Here is a 21,670-nt window from a genome sequence, read left to right on the forward strand (position 1 = left end):
CCCAGCATTCTGGGATCAAGTCCCACATCGGGCTCCTTGCTTGGTGGGGAGCCTGCTTCTCCCTCTGCCTCTGCCTGCCTCTCTGTCTGCCTGTGCTTTCTCTCGCTTCTCTCTCTATGACAAATAAATAAATAAAATCTATTAAAAAAACAACAAAAAAACAAATAAATGAATAAGATCTTTATAAATACATACACACATACATACATACCACATTGGTATGGTAACCATACTCATTCAGACGACATACTGATATATTAGGTAATAAAGTTTCATTTGGTTGTTTATTAATCTACTTAGGCTCTAATACAAATGACTGATAGTAAATAGCTTTACATTATAGTCTAGTTCATGAAAGAATTAAAAAGCAGAAAGGGCTTATTTGCAGAATTAAAATCTTTATTATATTTACTAAATATCTCCATCCTCCCCATGCAATAACTCGGGTTTCCTGAGAGTTGGCACCAGGAGGTTCACATTCTAGGTCCCGACAGCTGAAAGAATCGTGTTTCTCAGGATTTAATCTGAGTGTAAATCGGGTATACATTTGTGTAAATGGGGGCTACCCCTGCATTGTTACAGGAAATGATTGATTTGTCTTGCCTCTCTTAAATTCTCAACTATTCTCATAAATTCTCATAAATTCTCTTTTCAGTATTTGCATATTATTAGATCAGACCTCTTAAGTAACAATACACATTCTCCCTTGATGACAACACATTTCAACTAGCACTGCAATGTTAGTAAGACACTCAGTACTTTCGATAATCAAGTGGTTGAATCGACAAGGATCCATGCAATGTACCCATCCTTTTTTTTTTTTTTTTTTTTAAGATTTTATTTATTTATTTGTCAGAGAGAGAGAGAGCGAGCACAGGCAGACAGAGTGGAAGGCAGAGTCAGAGGGAGAAGCAGGCTCCCTGCGGAGCAAGGAGCCTGATGTGGGACTCGATCCCAGGACGCTGGGATCATGACCTGAGCCGAAGGCAGCTGCTTAACCAACTGAGCCACCCAGGCGTCCCTGTACCCATCCTTTAAAAGTCACTACACCCACAGGGTGCCTGGGTGGCTCAGTGGGTTAAAGCCTCTGCTTTTGGCTTGGGTCATGATCCCGGGGTCCTGGGATGGAGCCCTGCATCGGGCTCTCTGCTCAGCAGGGAGCCTGCTTCCTCCTCTCTCTCTGCCTACTTGTGATCTCTGTCTGTCAAATAAATAAATAAAATCTTTAAAAAAAAAAAAAAAGTCACTACACCTCACCCTCCAGGCTGCAGACAATGGAGGTTAAAAGGTGTCCGTTTTACATGCTGTTCTTTTATCTTATCATTGCATATTTCTCAGGAACCTTTTCTCTATAACACATAAAGGAAATGCCTTCCTGGGTGAGGAGGAAATGGAATTCTACTCCTGAACACCTGGTGATGTCAGGCAGGGAAAATTATTGAACTTTACCAAAAGGCCAATGAAACAAATATTTTCTACCTCTCAAGGATGTCATCGGCCTAACATCAGAGTTGGAGGCCTCCTTGGGCTCTTGTGCCAAGGCAAAAGATCTTTTGCAACAAATGAGGAGGGAAACATGCCTGTTGGGTAGGTTATAGAGGGAGGCAACAGCTTGGGTTTTAATCATACATGGGCTACTTTGCTGCCTCAGATCTAGTGTGTCACACTGCAACTAAACTCCGAGTGAGAGGGTCAGCTTTTAAGTGGTCACACCTTTGTGCATGGCTGCTGATCCCTAGCTATCTCAGCATGGTGTCTAATTTTTTTTTTAAATTTATTTATTTGAGAGAGATAGAATGAGAGAGAGAATGCAAGAGTTGGGGGGTAGGGGGAGAGGGAGAGGCAGACTCCCCGCTGAGTAAGGAGCCCAATGTGGGGCCTGATCCCCAGGACCGAGAGATTCATGACCTGAGCCCAAGGCAGACGCTTAACGAACTGAGCCACCCAGGTGCCCCGCATGCTGTCTAATAGTTTAAAGATTTGGGTATTACTGCAATAATGAAAACCTGCCTCAGATAACTGATTGGGCTTAATTCATCCCATGCTGGTGATGGCACAGACTATCATCAGTCTTTCTAAATCACCATAAGAGGTTAGGTGTCTTGGTTTCAGAAGGTATCCCTGTAGGCAAAGTGAATTGAAGAAGCTGAATTATCCACACACATTTACAATATTGTAGGTGACTGGGCTTAGCTCACAACAAGTGACAAGGTACCAATAAACACCTCAGCACTGGTATGAACAAAACCGGAGAAAATCAGATAATCCAGCCCTCAGCTACCACTATAATCTCTTCTTGTGTCTCTCACTGTTCAGTCATGACCCTTAAATCACAATAGTCTTGCATGTGATCCTAGAACATGGCAGCCCTTCCCCAGATCAGGGCCTTTGCCTCTGTAGTCCCTTCTAGGGAACACCTTTCTGCTGGCTGGTCTCTGCTGGCTGGCTCCCTCTCATTGCTTGGTCTCAGCTTCAGTGTTCCACTGCCAGAAGGCCCAGTTACCTCCTCATCTCTCACTTTGTCATTTTCCTTCTTGAGTCCTGTTCATTTCCTTTATGGCAGTCATCACAGCAGTCATCATGTTCAGAAACCAACTGACTGTTTATTCATTTGTTTCCCCTTCCTCCAGGAGAACAAGGATCATATTTGCATTTCTGGTCCCAAACACAAGAAGGCACTTGCTATGGACTAAATAATGTCCCCTCCAGATTCATAGGATAAAGCCCTCACCCCCAGCATAACAGTGACTGGAGATGGGGAATTCCAAAGTAACAAGTAATGTTACTTTGGAAGTAACATTAGATAAGATTGTGAGGGGGGTGCCCTCCTGATGGTATTAGTGCCTTTACAAGAAGAAACACCAGAGAGCTTGCTGTCTCCCTCTCTCTGCCCTGTGAGAAAGAAGCTGTCTGCAAGCCAGGAAGAGAGTCCTCACCAGAACCCAATCCATGCTGGCACCCTGATCTCAGACTTCCAGCCTCCAGAACAGTGAGAAAATAAATTCCTGTTGTTTGAGCTGCCCAATCTATGGTATTTTGTTATGGCAGCCCGAGCAGACAAATTCAAGAAAGCTGTGTTGAATGAACAACTATATAATGTCCTATATGTGACCAAGAGTTAACTACATTTTGTAATCTGAATGGTCTTGAATGATTTTTTTAAAGTGTCAGTTGGCCAAGGTTTCATACTCTATTTATTAAGAGCTTTATTAAACACAACTTGTCTATTTTTCTTTGCTACTCTTATTACAAATCCCTCTTATTGCTAAACTATTTAAAAAGATACATCCAGGCGAAGTCCATCCAGGCACAGCTGGCCACCGGAACAGATGTCTCAACTAACCAGGCTTATCTGTCAAACAGCTTTTATTTTATTTAAAAAAATACTGGCCAATTGTTTGGATTGTTCAAAAGTTTCACCCCCCTGTAGACAAAACCGCAGAGCTCTGAACACCTTCATGGAACTGCCTGACTCTTTGTGGAATGAATTTATATAGGCTAACTCTAAAAATTTCCATGACTTTTCTTAGATTCTAAGGGAAGATACTTTAAAAATGGGTCTAATCATTTTTTTCAGACCACTCACAGTTCTTATAAACATTAATTCATATTCCTCAGAATCATTTATTTTTTTATACACCAAAATCTAAAACTTAAGATTTCCTTTATTTGGTAACAACAATAACAGAAGCCTATTAGGTTATTCTAGAGACTATCATGCTGGGGAAGGGCAACAGAAGGTGAATGTTACTTTTTATCAGGCAAAAAGTTCATGACTCCCAAACTGTTACCTTGCTGTTGGTCCCAAAAGCAATGGACAGTTGGAATACAAAACTATTCCACTCTTAGAACCCAAGGTCAATGTCAGTACCTTTTGCAGAGAAAATTCTAGTTGAACTGCTAATGTCCAAGTTATAACTATGTGACTAAATGCTCAGATATGCTAAGCAACTATTGGCATTCTACTAATAAAAATAAGTAGTACTAACAAATACTGAGTCATTAGTATGTGCCAAGCACTGTGATAGTCTTTTAAACACATTATTTAATTTGATCTTCACAAGGACCCTGTGAGGTAGATACTATTGTTACTCCATCTTACAGATGAGTAAACTGAGGCTATAAATAACTCCCACAAGTCTCTTACCCTCCTTGGTCTTACTGCACCAAAGCACTGATTCTACCTACTAATAATTTCATTCTGCTTTCTTGAATATATTAATCTTATTTATGATTTCCCATTTCATTAAGTCCTTCCTCTTTGAGAACACTGTCCTAACTGGCTAGTGGTCAGCCTCAACTTTATCTGTGCCATTGAATGGAATGGGGCATTGCTCAGGAAAAGGAATAGGGTACATTACATCTGAAGACATTTGATTTAAGTACTTAAGAGAATAAATTATTTACCTGTTAAAATGCCCTTGTTTGTATACAGAAATCATGGTGATTTTGAATAATCTTGTCTACTCATTAAACAGTTGCCCTAAGGGAACTGAATGCAATAATTAGTTACCTAGTCCAAGTTACTTACATGCTTCAAAGTAATAAAATTGCCATCCATGAGATTTGTAAGCACCATGAGAGCCATCATGAAAATTTCATTCACGTAGTATGTGTCTGGTACATAGAAAACTCTCAGTAAATATTTTTGATGAAATAAATACTGCAATCCCTTAAAATTTCTTTGATTAGGATGTCATCAAAACTTTAGACTACCTCCCTCCACATTTCTTTGAATGAAGTTTTATTAAACTGAATCTTTATAGTCAGCTGGTTTATTACGATTTTTCAGAGCTCTCCATGCTTTCTTCCTAACAAGGCAATCTGGACCATAATCATCTTTTCGAGATTAGTACTGCGTTACTAAGTACAGAAAATGAAGGAAATTTTATTTTCTCTTCTATTGGTGCATTGTTAGTCCTGTAAATAATATAGGACCAACAGCTGATATCAGAGCCATGAAATTCCAGTTGGTAAGTCTCTTCTTTGTGAAAACAAATCCATGTGGTTTTGTAACTCATTTGTAACCACTTGATGAATATTCTCTGCAATCCCCACCACTCCATATACAGAGCCAAACTCTTGGCTGGGCTCCTAGAGAGCTACCCTAACCCTCTCCATACATCCTTTCTCCTTCCTTGCAATGCTCCTTACTCTAGCTCCCAGGATGGCAGCTGCCCACCAGCCAACAAACTTACATCCCCACCAAAGGAGTCAGTTTGATGACTTGTAGGCTTGCCTCTTGCTGGAGCTCCTCAACAGGAAATGCTTCCTCAACATATATTTTCTCTACATTTGGTGTGTCTGTAAACCACATTCTATCAACTTCATGGGCATCCTGGACTGTTAATTTTACTTGGTTACTCAATTAAAATCCTTCCCCTGTCCTTTATACTGTAAACTCACCTCAGCACAGACAATTAAGTTCTATTGCTATTAACCACCTAAAAATGCAGGTGTCTGTACTTGAGGACCTCACTATGCCTGTATCATCAGCATGATCTGGGAGCTTGTTAGAAAGGCAGCATCTCAAGCCCAGCCCTGGACCTGCTGAGAGAGAATCAGAACTTTAACAAGAAGCCCCAGTGATTTGCATGCAGAGTAAAATGTGAGAATCACTGCTCCAAGAGAGACAGATGAGGGAGTGGACATTGTCCAAAGAAGACACCAACATAATTATGTGCACTGTCCATTCTCTGAAAGTACCACTTGCTGGCTGCCAAAGCATCTCCTTTTTGCCATAGTCTCCTCTCAGTCTTGTGTGTGTGTTTGTGTGTATAGGTGTTGTGTGTTATGTGTGATTTTATCAGTGCTTGATAGGTCACAATGCACCTTTGCCCTCCCCTATTTTGTCAGATCCCCACACTGGTGTCATCTTTCAGGTTTTCAATTACTGCCAATCCACTGGGTTCCTTAATATCCCTGACCAGGTTTTCATCTCTGGTAAGAGTTATCCGGGGGAACTTCTGTTTATAGGTCACATAGGTTACAGTAGAATGTCACTGTCACCCTAACAACTAAAAAAGTCAGGAAAGCACAAAACAATCATTGATCTTTCTTTCTTTCTCTCTCTTTCTTTCTTTCTTTCTTTCTTTTTTTTTTTTTTAAGAGAGAGAAGAGCACAAGCAGTGGGGGAAGAGCAGAGGCAGAGGGAGAAAGAGAATCTTAATCAGGCTCCATGCCCAGCCCAGACCCTGAAACAGGTTGTGATCTCATGACCCTGAGATTACGACCTGAGCCAAATCAAAAGTTGGATGCTTAGCTGACTGAGCCATCCAGGTGCACCAAAAATATCTGATTTTTAAAGATTTTTTATTTATTTATTTGACAGAGAGAAATCACAAGTAGACTGAGAGGCAGGCAGAGAGAGAGAGGGAAGCAGGCTCCCCGCCAAGCAGAGAGCCCAATGTGGGACTCGATCCCAGGACCCTGAGATCACGACCTGAGCCGAAGACAGCAGCTTAACCCACTGAGCCGCCCAGGTGCCCCAAATATCTGATTTTTAAAACCCATCAGAGAACTGATGGAATAAAGAAATCTAACCATACTGAACTCAAAGTGACTGGCTTTACATGGAAGAGAGGAGACCCATGGCCATTGTCAGCTCTAGTGGAATGGCGGAGCAAAGCATGTTTTGTGATCAGCAAGGGTGAAGAGAAATGTTAATAGACTTGTAAAGGCTGTCTGTGGGCTGAGGGGCCATCGTCACAGAGCAAGTCTACAGACCTCTCTAACTCTTCCTCGCCCACATCCTTACAGAGGGATGGAAACAGTTTGCCAAAGTTGGAGGCAGGGAACAAGGGCCAAGGAGTACTCCTTGAGTCATTTTTGTCTTTCACAAAGTCCAGGGATTTGCAAAGGACTGAGAAGGATGAATGGGCTGGGAGAGATCTCTAGAGGGGCAGAAGTAGGGGTTAAATGGCAAAGAGAAATCAGAAAGCTATCAGCCAGGCAATAGAACAGGAAGAGACATCCCCCAGTTCTCATACCTGCTAGCTTGGTTTTGAAGTACAGGTCAGTCTCAAGAAACTCATCAGTGCTCAGATCTCAAGCTCTACTGAAGGGGAAGTCAAATCTCACCCTGAACACAGCAGGGAAATGATTCCAACTAAATCTATAACAAATCCTGGGCCCAGCTCAACTACAGATCAGACTGACTCAGCCTCTCATGGAAGAAGAGGATTTCTCTTTTTGAAGGTAAATATTTACGTTGTATTCTACTTTCCTTTCCTTCAAAATATGAAGCACACAATAAAAAAAAAAATCTAAAATGTCAGAAAAGTGACAAAATGTATCTTGCAGTTAATACAGGAGGTAAAAAAAAGGCAACAGAAGCAGATCCAGAAAGAGCCTAAAAGTTGAAATTATTGAGGAGGCATACTAAAATCCAAAATACCTATGATACTAAAATATTAAGAGATTGCATGGAAAGGAAGGCAACATGTATGAAGAAGTGGGGAATTTCAACACAGCAGCGGAAACTAGAAAAAAAAACCATATGGAAATTCTACAAATGAAAAACACAATATCAAAAATAAGTTCATTAGGGAGAGGAGTCAAGATGGTGGAGTAGCAGACTGAAATAACATCAGGTTGCAGGAGTTCAGCTAGACAGTTATCAAACCATTCCGAACACCTACAAACCCAACAGGGGATCGAAGAGAAGAAGGGCAGCAGTTCTAAGAACAGAAAATCAACCACTTTCTGAAAGGTAGGACGTGTGGAGAAGTGAATCCGAAGCAATGAGAAGACAGCAGGGGGAGGGACCGGCTCCCAACAAGCGGTGGAGCAGCGGAGCACAAAATTCAAACTCTTAAAAGTCTGCTCCACTGAGGGACATCACTCCAGAGGCTAAGTGGGGGGGTGGAGCCCTCATGGGGATAGTGTGGTCTCAGGTCACACAGAGTCACAGAAGGATCAGGGGTGTCTGAGTGTAGCAAAGCTCACAGGTTTCAGAGTGGGGAAGCCAAATACTGAGACGGAGCTAAGGAGTGAGCTCTTACCTTAAACTGTTATCCACAACACAGTCGGACCACTGCTCTTTGAGCAGGGACCCCACAAGTGGCAGATCTGGGGAGACTCACCTGTCTTCTCAGGAGGCAGGAATCTGCTGGGTTTAGAGACTCCAAATGGGGCCATGCGCCAGAGAGAGAAAGACTTTGGTCACAGACTGGGTGAGCACGGAGTGTGGCCAGAGGTCAGGGAGACGGGAGTGGTTGAGCATGTTTCTCCGAGGGTGCATTGAGGAGTGAGGCCCCGAACTCTCAGCTCCTCCGGGCTGGAGATTGGGAGGCCGTCATTTTCATTCCCGTCATCCAGGGCTCTACAGAAAGTGTTCAGGGAACAAAAACTCCTGGGAGCGAGCCTGAGCAGATTACTTAGCCTGCCCGTGGCAAGGACAGTGTAATTTCGCCTAGGACAAAGACATTTGAGAATCACTGCAACAGGCTCTTCCCCAAGAAGATCAGCAAAAACATCCAGCCAAGACCAAGCTCACTGATCAAGGAGAACGGCATAATTCCAGAGGAGGGGAAAGTAATGCATGGAATTCATGGCCTTTTCCCCATGGTTCTTTAGTCTTGTGAAATTAATTTGATTTTTAAATTTTATTTTTGTTATTCTAATTTTTTTAACTTTTCTTCTTTCCTCTTTTAACATTTTTTAACGAGTTTACCCTAACAATACCTTCCTTAAAAAAAAAAAATCTTTTTAAACCTTAATTGTTACAGTCATATTTTATCCTTCATTGTACCTAACTTTATTTTTTGTATACATATAGTGTTTTTTCTTAAAAAAGTTTTCAGATACAATTTCTTCCAATAGACCAAAATATACCCTAAATCTAGCACAGGACTTTGTTCTAGTCTCCAGCCTGAGCAAATTCTCTCCACTTTCTTTTTCCAACCAACTTATCTTATCAATTCCATTTTTAGAATTTTTTCTTTATTTTCTTTACAGTCATATTCCATCCCTTCATTGTGTTTGCTCTTATTTATATGTATATATATGTATATACATATATATACATATATATGTATGTATATATAATATATAATTATACATTATTATATATAATAATATAAATATATAATGTATTATATGATAAAATATAATTATACATATTTAATATAATATACTAAAATATATTGATATTATATATTATATATGTATAATATAATATTAATATATTATACATATTATAATAATATATAGTATAATAATATATTTATAATTATAAATAATATATATATAAATATATAATGTGTAATATTACTTATATATTATAATATTAAAATATTATTTTATATATAAATATAATATGTATTATAATGTTATAACATTATACATATTATAATAATATATATAATTATATATTATTTATATATACATATATCATATACATATACATACACACACCAAAATAAGAGCATATTATAATATATATTATATATAGAATTATGTATATAATAATATAGAAATATATATATGTATACTCTTTCTTTAAAATTTGGAAGGTAGTTTCTTCTAAGAGACCAAAATACACCCAAAACCAAGTGGGTTCTTCTGTTCTATTCACCAGTCATGTATATATAAATTTAAATTATATGTATTTTTTTTAATTTTTAAATTTCTTTCTACCCCCTTTTTTCACCCCACAATTGCGGGTCTCTCTGATTGGGTTAGCGGACATTTTTCTGGGGTCTTTGCCACCCTTTTAGTATTTTTTTTTCTCCTATTCTTATCTGGATAAAATAACAATGTGGAAAAACTCACCACAAAAAAAAGAAAAAGAGGCAATACAGAAGGGTAGAGACCTAACCAATAAGGGCATTGGTAATATGTCAGCTCTAGATTTCAGAATTACGATTCTCAAGGTGCTAGCTGGGCTTGAAAAAGGCATGGAAGATATTAGGGAAACCTGTCTGGAGAAATAAAAGCCCATTATGGAGAAATAAAAGAACTAAAATCTAACCAAGCTGAAATAAAAAAAGCTATTAATGAAGTGCAGTAAAAAATGCAGGCTCTTACTAGGATAAATGAGGCAGAAGAGAGAATTAGTGATATAGAAGACTAAATGATGGAGAATAAAGAAGCTGAGCAAAAGAAAGACAAACAACTACTGGACCACCAGGGGAGAATTCAAGAGATAAGTGATACCACTGGATGAAACAATACTAGAATAATTGGGATCCCAAAAGAAGAAGAAAAAGAGGGGGGCAGAAGGTATATTGGGGTGAATTATAGTAGGGAATTTCCCAAATATGACAAAGGGAACAAGCATCAAAATCCAGGAGTCACAAAGAATCCCCCTCAAAATCAATAAAATAGGTCCACACCCCATCATTTAATAGTAAAACTTCAAGTAAGTGACAAAGAGAAAATCCTGAAAGCAGCCAGGGATAAGAAGTCTGTAACATACAATTATAAGTATATTAGATTGGCAGCAGACTTATCCACAGAGACCTTTCTGGCAGGCCAGAAAGAACTGGCATGATATATTCAGAGCACTAAATGAGAAAAACGTGCAGCCAAGAATACTATATCCAGCTAGGCTATCATTGAAAAGAGGAGAGATAAAAAGCTTCCAGAACAAACAAAAACTAAAAGAATTTGTAAAAACCAAACCAGTCCTACAAGAATTATTGAAAGGGGTCCTCTAAGCAAAGAGAGGGCCTAAAAGTAGTAGACCAGAAAGGAACAGAGACAATATACAGTAATAGTCACCATACAGGCAATACAATGGCACTAAATTAATATCTTTCAATAGTTACCCTGAATATAAATGGGATAAATGCCCCAATCAAAAGACACAGGGTATCTGAATAGATAAAAAACAAAACCCATCAATATGCTGTCTACTAGAAACTCATTTTAGACCCAAAGACACTTCCAGATTTAAAGTGAGGGGGTGGAAAACAATGTACCATGCTAATGGACATCAAAAGAAGGCTGGGGTGGCAATCCTTTATCAGATAAATTGTATTTTAAGCCAAAGACTATAATAAGAAATGAAGAAGGACACTATATCATACTCAAAGAGTCTGTCCAACAAGAAGATCTAACAATTTTACATATTTCTGCCCCTAACATGGGAGCAGCCAATTATATAAACCAATTAATAACAAAATCAAAGAAACACATCAACAATAGCAGAATAATAGTAAGGGACTTTAACATCCCACTCACTGAAAAGGAGAGATCATCTAAGCAAAACATCAACAAGAAAATAAAGGCCTTAAATGACACACTGGGGCACATGGACATCACACATTTATTCAGAACACTCCATCCCCCCAAAAAAGAATACACATTTTTCTCTACTGCACATGGAACTTATTCTCCAGAATAGGCCACATCCTGGGTCACAAATCAGATCTCAACTGGTCCCCAAAGAGTGGGATCATTCCCTGCATATTGTCAGACCACAATACTCTAAAGCTAAAACTCAATCACAAGCGGAAATTTGGAAAGAACTCAAATACATGGAGGCTAAAGAGCATCCTACCAAAGAATGAATGGGTCGACGAGGAAATTAAAGATTGAAAAAAATTCATGGAAACAAATGATAATGAAAACACAACTGTTCAAAATCTGTGGGACACAGCAAAGGCAGTCCTGAGAGGAAAATATATAGTGATTCACGCCTTTCCCAAGAAACAAGAAAGGTCTCAAGTACACAATCTAACCCTACACCTAAAGGACATGGAGGAAGAACTCAAAGAAAGCCTAAACCCAGAAGGAGAAGAGAAATAATAAAGACCAGAGCAGAAATCAATGAAATAGAAACCAAAAAACAGTAGAACAAATCAATGAAACTAGGAGCTGGTTCTTTGAAAGAATTAATAAGATTGATAAACCCCTGGCCAAACTTTTCAAAAAGAAACAAGAAAGGACCCAAATTAATAAAATCATGAATTAAAGAGGAGAGATCACAACCAACACCATATTAGTATAAATAATTATAAGAACATATTATGAGCAACTATACACCAACAAATTTGACAATCTGGAAGAAATGGATGCATTCCTAGAGATATATAAACTACCACAACTGAACCAAGAAGAAAGAGAAAACCTGAACAGACCCATAACCAGTAAGGAGATTGAAGCAGTCATCAAAAATCTCTCAACAAACAAGAGCCATGGCCAGACAGCTTCCCAGGGGAATTATACTAAATATTTAAAGAACAATTAATTCCTATTCTCCTGAAACTGTTCCAAAAAAATAGAAATGGAAGACAAACTTCCAAACTCATTTTATGAGGCCGGCATTACCTTGATCCAAAAACCAGACAAAGACCCCATCAAAGGGGAGAATGACAGACCAATATCCTTGACAAACACAGATGAAAAATTCTCACCAAAATATTAGCCAATTGGATCCAACAGTACATTAAAAAGATTATTCACCACGATCAAGCAGGATTTATTCCAGGGCTGCAAGGTTGGTTCAACATTTGCAAATCAATCAATGTGATATAATAGATTAATAAAAGAAAGAACACGAACAATATGATACTTTTAATAGATGCTGAAAAAGCATTTGACAAAGTACAGCATCCTTTCTTGATCAAAACTCTTCACATAGTGGGGATAGAAGGTACATACCTCAATATCACTAAAACCATCTATGAAAAACCCACAGCGAATATCATTCTCAATGGGGAAAAACTGACATCTTTCCCCCTAAGGTCAGGAACACAGCACGGATGTCCACTATCATCACTGCTATTCAACATAGTACTAGAAGTCCTAGCCTAAGCAATCAGACAACAAAAAGAAATAAAAGGCATCCAAATAGGCAAAGAATAAGTCAAACTCTCACTCTTTGCAGACAATATGATACTTTATGTGGAAAACACAAAAGACTCCACTACAAATCTGCTAGAACTTGTACAGGAATTCGGTAAAGTGTCAGAATATACAATCAATGCACAGAAAGCAGTTGCATTTCTATACACCAACAGCAAGACAGAAGAAAGAGAAATTAAGGAGTCAATCCCATTTACAACTGCACCCAAAACCATAAGATAACCTAGGAATAAACCTAACCAAAGAGGCAATGAATCTGTACTCAGGAAACTATAAAGCACTCATGAAAGAAACTGAGGAAGACACAAGGAAATGGAAAAACATTCCATGTTCATGGAATAGAAGAACAAATACTGTGAAAATGTCTATGCTACCTAGATCAATCTACACATTTAATGCAATCCATATCAAAATCCCACCCATTTTTTTCAAAGAAATGGAACAAATAATTTGAAAATTTATATGGAACCAGAAAAGACCCTGAATAGCTAGAGGAATGTTGAATAAGAAAGCCAAAGTTGGTGGCATCACAATTCCGGACTTCAAGCTCTATAACAAAGCTGTTATTATTGAGACAGTATGGTACTGGCAAAAAAAAAGAAAAAAAAGAAAAGACACATAGGTCAATGGAACTGAACAGAGAGCCCAGAAATAGACCCTCAACTCTATGGTCAACTAATCTTCGACAAAGCAGGAAAGAATGTCCAATGGATAAAAGACAGTCTCTTCACAAATGGGGTTGGGAAAATTGGAAAACCACATGCAGAAAAATGAAACTGGACCATTTCCTTACACCACACACAAAAATAGACTCAAAATGGATGAAGTACCTCAACGGGAGACAGGTATCCATAAAATCCTTGAGGAGAACACAGGCAGCAACCTCTTCGACCTCAGCCACAGCAACTTCTTCCTAGAAATATCACAAGAGGCAAGGGGAACAAGCGCAAAAATGAACAACTGGGACTTTGTCAAGATCAAAAGCTTTTGCACAGCAAAGGAAACAGACAACAAAACTAAAGACAACTGACAGAACGGGAGAAGATATTTGCAAACGACATATCAGATTAAGGGCTAGTATCCAAAATCTATCAAGAATTTATCAAACTCAACACCCAAAGAACAAATAATCCAATCAAGAAATGGGCAGAGGACATGAACAGACATTCCTGCAAAGAAGACACCCAGATGGCCAATAGACACATGAAATAGTGTTCCAAATCACTCAGGAAAATACAAATACAAAATTCAGGAAAATACAAATCAAAATCACAATGAGATACCACCTCATGCCAGTCAGAATGGCTCAAATTAACAAGTCAGGAAATAACAGATGCTGGCGAGGATGCAGAGAAAGAGGAACCCTCCTACACTGTTGGTGGGAATGCAAACTGGTGCAGCCACTCTGGAAAACAGCATGGAGGTTCCTCAAAAAGCTGAAAATAGAACTACCCTACGACCCAGCAATCACACTACTGGGTATTTACCCTAAAGATACAAATGTAGTGATCCAAAGGGGTACATGCACCCAAATGTTTATAGCAGCAATGTCCAAAATAGCCAAACTATGGAAAGAACCTAGATGTCCATCAACAGATGAATGAATAAAGAAGATGTGGTATATATATATACAATGGAATACTAAGGAGCCATCAAAAGAAATGAAATCTTATCATTTGCCACAATGGGATGGAACTAGAGTGTATTATGCTGAGCAAAATAAGTCAATCAGAGAAAGACAATTATCTCATGATCTCCCTGATATGGGGAATTTGAAAGGCAAAGTGGGGGATTTAGAAGTAGGGAAGGAATAAATGAAACAAGATGGGATTGGGAGGGAGACAAACCATAAGAGACTCTTAATCTCACAAAACAGAGGTTTGGGGCGGGAGGGGGTTATGGAGAGGATGGTTGGGTTATGGACAGTGAAGACGGTATGTGCTATGGTGAGTGCTGTGAAGTGTGTAAGCCTGACAACTCACAGACCTGTACCACTGGGGTATATGCTAATAAAAAATTTTTTAAAAAATAAGTTCATTATATGAGCTTAGTAGCAGTCTCAAGAGCAGAGGAAACTGAGAATTTGACCGGGTTGGGGCTAATTTCAAAAACCTAATGTGTAAATTGTATCCCAGAAATACGAGAAGAGATAACATGACAGAAGAAATCACTGAGGCTTTGTCAGCTAAGGCTTAGCAAAACTGATGAAAAATATCAACTTACAGAACCAAGAAACTCAGCACACCCCAAGTAGAATAAAAACAGAGAAAGCCACACCTAAATAAATCAGAGCAAAATTGCCGAAAAGCAATGGGAAGTGGTAAATCTGAAAGGGGATAAATAGGTAGAAGCTTAAGGGGCTGATGATATAAATAACTGCTGACTTTTCACTAGAATCAGTGGAGGCCAGAAGACAATAGAATACCCTTAAAGTGCTAAGAAAAACATCATCAAACTAGAATTCCATAACCAGTGAAAATATGCTTCAAAAATGAAGGTGAGATAAATTCATAAATTCATTTTCAGACAGACGAAAGTTGCAAGAATTCACCTGCAGCAGACCAATACTACAAGAAAAGCTAACACAAACATTTTAGAACAGAAAGGATATCAGAAGGAAACCCAGATCTGCAAAAGGTGAAGAGCACCAGAAAGGGTAAATAGATGGGTAAATGTTAAAGACCTTTTTCTTTTTTTTAAAAGATTTTATTTATTAATTTGACAGACAGAGATCACAAGTAGGCAGAGAGGCAGGCAGAGTGGAGGAAGCAGGCTCCCTGCTGAGCAGAAATCCTGATGCGGGGTTCGATTCCAGGACCCTGGGATCATGACCTGAGCCCAAGGCAGAGGCTTTAACCCACTGAGCCACCCAGGCACCCCAAAGGCCTTTTATTTTTTAAAAAATGTTTAAATATTTATTTATTTGGGGGGAGGAGAGAGCACAAGAGAGATCACAGAGGGAGAGGGAGAAGCAGACTTCCCATTGAGCAGGGATCCCGATGTGAGGTTCAATACCATGACCCTGGGATCATGACCTGAACTGAAGGCAGATGCTTAACCAACTCAGCCACCCAGGCACCCCTTTGAAGCCCTTTTTAAAGTAATATATCTACATCTATATCTTTTTATCCATATGCATGATATTTAAAAATACTATTGAGTGTTTAAAGCTATATATAAATCTTTATAATTTATGCAGAAGTAAAATACAAATAACAAGAGCACCAAGGTTAAGAGGAGGAATAAATAGAATTATATTGCTGTAAGGTTCTTACATATCTGTAAAATTATATAATAGTATTTTTCAGCATATTATTTGAACGTAGATAGAGATAACTTAAAGATATAGAGTATAATCTTTAGGGCAAAGATCACCAAAGTATAGTACCCAGACATACATCATTAATTGCATCTGAGAACTTATCAGACATGCAAGTTTTTGACCTCTGTCACAGACCTACTCAGTAAGAAACTTTGAGGATATGGCCCAGAAAACTATGTTTTAATAAGACTTCCAGCTGCTTTGTAATTCATGTAAAGTTTAAGAACCACTGCTCACAAACAGCCACTAGAATATACTACAAAGAAGTATACTTTTAAAAAGGACATAAAGTGGAATGATTTTAAAATGCAATATACCCAAAAGAAGGTAGGAAAGTAGAAACAGAAACAAAGAATAAATGGGGTATGTAGAAAAAATAGATATCAAGATGGGAGATTTCAACCCAACTATATTAATGATTACCTCAAATATAAATATACTAAACTCTGTGATAAAAAGGCAAAGATTGTCACGATATAAAAGCAAGATCCAACAACATATGGTTTTATAAGGTACAATTCAATTAAAAAGGCATAGGTTGAAAAGCCTAAGAGTAGAAACAAATGTTTCATGCATAAGAGTAGAAACAAATGTATCATGCAAACACTAGTATAAAAAAGCCAGTGTAGAGGTAGCTGGCTGGCTTAGTTGCTAGAGCATGTGATTAGATCTCAGGATCGTGAGTTCAAGTTCCACATCAGGCAAGGAGCCTACTTAAAACACAGCAATAACAACAAAAGCCAGTGCGGCTGTATTATTAATATCAGACAAAGAGAGAAGAAGAATACTGGACTTTAGCATAAGAATAATGCTATAAGGAAAGAGGGAAAAATTTAATGATAAGAGAATAAAATCATCAAGACATGTCAATCCTAAATGCACTTACAACTAAGAACAGAGTTCCAAAATGCATAAAGAAAAATGACACAAATGGACAACTCTTCTTTCATACTTAGAGAGATTTTAATACTTCTGTCTCTAATTTTAGGATGCAGAGAGGGGAAAAAAATTAGTAGAAAGGCATATTTGAACAGCACTGTAACCAACTTGATAAAATACCAACTTAATAAAAATATTGCATCCAACCACAGAATATGCATGATTTCAAACCCACAGAGAACATTCAAGATAGACTATATTCTGGGTAATGAAAGAGATCTTAATAAATTCAAAGAATTAAAATCCAATAGATTATATCTTCTGACCCAATAGTAGTAAATTAGAAACCAGCATGAAAAGATACCTGGCATTATACACTTATCTGGACAAGATCAAGTTAAAAATAGTGACAATAGCTGGGATGCTCCATCAGTTAAGTGTCTGCTTTCATCTCAGGTCATGATCCCAGGGTCCGTGCATGGAGTACTGCAGGGGGCTCCCTGCTCAGCAGGGAGTTTGCTTCTCCCTCTGCCCCTCCCCATGTTGGTATTCTCTCTCACACACAAATAAATAAGAATCCTTAAAAGAAAACAACAGTAACAATAGCAAATGTGGGTACAGATAAAGAGAAACTAGATCTTTCATAAATTGCAATTGTGAAGGTAAAATGGGATAGCCTCTCCTGTAAACAGTTGGTCAGTTTCTTTGCAAATGTACATTATCATATGGTGCAGGATTTATCTCAGAGAAAAAACATGTCCACCCAAAACATGTAGAAAAGTGTTCACAGTAGTTTTATAATCACAAAAACCTAGAACAACTCCACTGCCCTTCAGTGGGTGAATGGGTAAATAAATCATGGCACAGAGACATCAAGGAACACGACTCATCAAAACTTACTATTGATACATGTGACCAGTTGGATAGATCTCAAGAGATTACGGTGAGTGGAAAAAATGTTTCAATCTCGAAAGATTACGACTATATGATTCCATTTTTACAATATGCTTATTACAGAGATGGAGAACAGATTACTGGTTGCCAGATATTAGAGATAGGAGAGGGGAAAGGAACTGGTATGATTATAAAGGGGTTTCATGATGGGACTTTGTAGTGTAGGACAGTTCTGCATCTTGATGGTGACAGTAGTTATAGTAATCTACACATGTGATAAAACTGCATACAACTATACATATACAGACACACACAAGTGAGTGCAAGTAAAATGGGTGAAAATCCAAAACTATCTGGATTGTACCCATATTCATTTCCTTGTTTTAATATTGTATGATAGTCATGGAAAATGGTACCACTGGGGGAAACTGAGTAAAAGGTACATGGAACTTCTATTATTTTTGTAACTTTCTACGATTCTATAGTTATTTCAAAACAAAAAGAAAAAGGTTTTCTAGAAAATTTGCACATATTTGGGAATTAAACAATACCTTTGAAAATAACCCATGAATCAAAGAAAACTGATAATAACTATTAGGACATATTTTTACCTGAATAATAAGTAAAATACAAATACCCCGTATTGTGGGGTTCTGTGAAAGCAAGGCTTTCACAGGAAAAATCTTAGCTTTAAATACTTGTAAGAAGAAAGGTTTAAAATCAGTATTATTACCTTATACCACAAGAAACCAGAAACATCAGAACAAATTAAATGCAAAATAGCTAGAAGAAAGGGAATAAGAAAAATAAGAAAGAAAATTGATCAACTTTAAAATGAACAATTGAGAAAATCAAAACAAAATCAAAATTTGGATATTTGCAAAATGAATACAATTAATATAACTCTTAGCAAGATGATCAAGAAAAAAACCCACACAAATTAACCAAAAATGTTTAAAAGAATAGAAAGTGTTTATATCTTTAGATTATATAGACATTAGAGGGATAAAACTTTTTACCAATATATTAACAAATTTCAATGAAATAGACAAATTCCTTAAAAAACAAAAATTACCAGAACTGAGAAAAGAATAAAAATTGTATTTGTATTCTTTTAAAGATTTTATTTAAAAAAAAAAAATTTTAAGATTTTGTTTATTTATTCATGAGAGACAGAGAGAGGCAGAGGGAAGCTGGCTCCCTGCAGAGTAATGCAGTACTTGATCCCAGGATCCTGGTATCATGACCTGAACCAAAGGCAGACGCTTAACCATCTGAGCCATCCAGGCACCCATGATTTTATTTATTTGAGACAGAGAGAGAGAGAGAGAGATTGCATGGGGTGGGGAGAGGGGCAGAGGGAGAAAGAGAAGCAGACTCCCTGCTGATCTGGAGCCAGGGCTCCATGCTAGGACCCTAAAATCATGACCTGAGCCAAAGGCAGATGCTTAACCAACTGAGCCACACAGGCACTTTTTTATTCCCCAAAATAAAAATTTTAAATGTCTAACTTCTGTTAAAGAAAATGTATACATAGTAAAAACCTTCCCCTGAAGAAAATTCCAGGCCCAGCCAGCTTTTCCTACTGCTTAGGAAAGAAATAGTACCAAATCCTACCTAAGCTCTTTCAGAAAAAAGGAGAAAAATTTCCCAACTTGTTTTATAAGGCCAGCACTGCTGTGACATGGAAACCTAACAAAGACTATAAGAAAAACTACAGATGTATACCCTTCACAATCATAGACACAAAAATCCCTAGCAAATACTACCAAATCAAATCTAGCAATAAAAATAAGAATAATACATTGATCAAGATAGGCTTATTTTCAGGAATTCAAGGTTGGTATAACATTGAAAAGACTAATAACATGAAAGAAAAAACATGAGTGTTTATTTGATGCAGGAAAAGCATTTGACAACTTTAACATCTTTTCATGATAAACTCTCTCAGAGATCTAGTATTAGCAGAAAACATCCTCAGCTAAATGAAGGAACTACATTTCTCCAACATATAACATTATATGTATTGATGAAACTCTGAATATTTTTCTTCTACATTTGAGCATAAGGCAAGGATATCCTGAATAGAGACATTAATAACATTGAATTCAACCAGGCCAACAGTCTTATTTAACTTTTTTTTGAAGATTTTATTTTTTTATTTAACAGACAGAGATCACAAGTAAGCAGAGAGTGGGGCAGTATGGTGGGGGGAAGCAGGCTCCCCGCTGAGCAGAGAGCCTGATGTGGGGCTCAGACCCAGGACCCTGGGATCATGACCTGATCCAAAGGCAGAGGCTTAACCAACTAAGCCACCCAGGTGCCCCCGTCTTATTTAACATTTTTATAAGTGATTTTAAAGATCTTCAAGTGTACAAATGCTATTGATTTCTTTCTGGTGGGAACAAGCTAAAAGTACAACACTATCTCTAGTGGAAAGAACACGTTTTCAAATTGTAGGTCAGGATTTACTGGTGGGTTGTAAAATCAATTTATCAAGTAAAGACCAAAATATATATTTTTAAGATTTTTATATATTTATTTGAGAGAGAGGGAGAGCGTGTGGGCATGCAAGCAGGGGAAGGGGCAGAAGGAGAGGGAGAATGAGAATCCTTACGCAGTCTCCCCACTGAGCCCAGACCCTGTCCTGGGGCTTGGTCCCAGGACCCTGGGATTATGACCTGAGCCAAAATCCACAATTGGCCACCCAACCAATTGAGCCACCCAGGAACCCCAAGATCAGAATATTTTTAAATAAAATTGACTAGACTAGAAAATATCAGAATTCACATATCAAGGAGATATTATTTTATACAAATTTTTTTGAAGATTTTATTTGAGAGAGTGCATGCATGCACTAAAGCAGGAGGGAGGGAGGGGCAGAGAGAGAGAGGGAGGAGCAGACTTCCTGCTGATCAGGGTGCCCATGCAGGGAGCCCATACTGGGCTCTGTCCTAGGAACCCAAGATCACAACCTGAGCTGAAGGCAGACATTTAACCAACTGAGCCATCCAGCTCTGTTTTGTAAACTTTTTGCCTGAAATGCATTGAGCTGACTTCTTCCTAAACGGTTTGTTTTTCTTTAAGTGATCAGTGGTTACCCAGGAGTAAGAGAGAGAGGGTAGTGGTGGCTTATTGCTACAGCCCCATCAGGACTTGGCTGCCCTATCCTTAAATGCACTTAAATTGTATGTGTTTGTGTGTGTTTGCTGGATCATGATATATAAAAATGTGATATGTGAAATGTGATAAAAAAACTTCCTGAGGATCCATAAATAGGCAAAAAATGCTATCTGAGCAAGAAAGGTATGGGTACATGCAGGGGGCGGTGAGCTCTAACTTCCTACATGGGAAGGCACCAGGTAACACTATAGACTCTCCCCAACACACAGCATCAGACCTTCAAAATCCTGAGTCTCAGTAGGAAAAGAAAAGGAAAATCCTGTCCTTCCTGTACAAAATTATGTTCTCTCTATACTTAAACAAAACACAGAACAGGCTACAAAACATCAGAATTACCCAGTGCAGCGGCTCAGTGCTAAAATGCACAACTCTAGAGGGTGCTCTCACAGACTATGATGTGAATGGCTCCCCCTGGAGTTGAACAGTGCACAACTCATATAACCTTACCAGGCAGCCAAAAGTATAATGATTAAGAGTACCAAACAAACCTAGGGTCTAGTTCCAGATCTAATCTCAGGCTACATAACCTGGGGCAGGTTAGTTAACCTCCCTGAGCCTCAATTTCCTTAAGAGAACACA

At 38.2% G+C, this 21,670-nt stretch overlaps 1 long non-coding RNA gene across 2 annotated transcripts in view; it reads right to left on the reverse strand.

The window, feature by feature from the left end:
• The window catches only part of LOC106005409, a 46,144-nt gene that overhangs the window by 20,384 nt on the left and 4,090 nt on the right, over window positions 1-21,670 (reverse strand). The window contains exon 1 of one of the 2 annotated variants that reach the window (XR_006601543.1): window positions 13,644-13,781. The exons of the other annotated variant lie outside the window; for it this stretch is intronic. This is a non-coding gene — a long non-coding RNA (uncharacterized LOC106005409). Of the gene's footprint in view, window positions 1-13,643; window positions 13,782-21,670 lie in introns of those variants that run through there. 2 annotated transcript variants of the gene reach the window in all.

Source organism: Mustela putorius, unplaced genomic scaffold (assembly GCF_011764305.1).
Source record: "Mustela putorius furo isolate JIRA1106 unplaced genomic scaffold, ASM1176430v1.1 tig00003850_pilon_pilon_pilon, whole genome shotgun sequence".
NCBI classification, from domain to species: domain Eukaryota; kingdom Metazoa; phylum Chordata; class Mammalia; order Carnivora; family Mustelidae; genus Mustela; species Mustela putorius.